Source organism: Salvelinus sp. IW2-2015, linkage group LG6.2 (assembly GCF_002910315.2).
Source record: "Salvelinus sp. IW2-2015 linkage group LG6.2, ASM291031v2, whole genome shotgun sequence".
Lineage (NCBI taxonomy): Eukaryota > Metazoa > Chordata > Actinopteri > Salmoniformes > Salmonidae > Salvelinus > Salvelinus sp. IW2-2015.
The window spans coordinates 13,298,515-13,299,342 of NC_036846.1; positions in this window are offsets into that span (position 1 = coordinate 13,298,515).

Below are 828 nucleotides of genomic sequence, written 5' to 3' on the forward strand. Positions count from 1 at the left end.
TCAGATGGCGCTTGGCAGACGGGCAGTTCAGGCGCCGTGGGCAGACGGGCAGTTCAGGCACCGCTGGGCAGACGGGCCGTTCAGGCACCGCTGGGCAGACGGCAGACTCTGGCCGGCTGAGACGCACTATAGGCCTGGTGCGTGGACCGGAACTGGAGGTACCGGGCTGAGGGCACGCACCTCAGGCGGAGTGCGGGGACAGGAACAGGGCACACTGGACTCTCGTGGCGCACTCTAGGCCTGGTGCGTGGTACCGGAACTGGAGGTACCGGGCTGAGGGCACGCACCTCAGGGCGAGTGCGGGGAGAAGGAACAGTGCGTCCAGGGCTCTGGAGACGCACAGGAGGCTTGGTGCGTGGTGCCGGACTGGAGGCACTGGGCTGGAGACACGCACCGTAGGGAGAGTGCTGGAAGAGGAAACAGGGCTCTGGAGATGCACTGGAAGCCTGGTGCGTGGTGTAGGCACTGGTGGTACTGAGCTGGGGTGGGAAGGTGGCGCCGGATATACGGACCGTGAAGGAGGACACGTGCTCTTGAGCACCGAGCCTCCCCAACCTTACCAGGTTGAATGGTCCCCGTAGCCCTGCCAGTGCGGCGAGGTGGAATAGCCCGCACTGGGCTATGCAGGCGAACCGGGGACACCACCTGTAAGGCTGGTGCCATGTACGCCGGCCCGAGGAGACGTACTGGAGACCAGATACGTTGGGCCGGCTTCATGGCACTCGGCTCGATGCCCAACCTATGCCCCCGTGCCAAAGTGGGGCCCGGGGGGCCAAAACAAAGGTGGTGGGGGGGGGAAAAATAAAAAAGCCCGCACTGGGCTAGCAC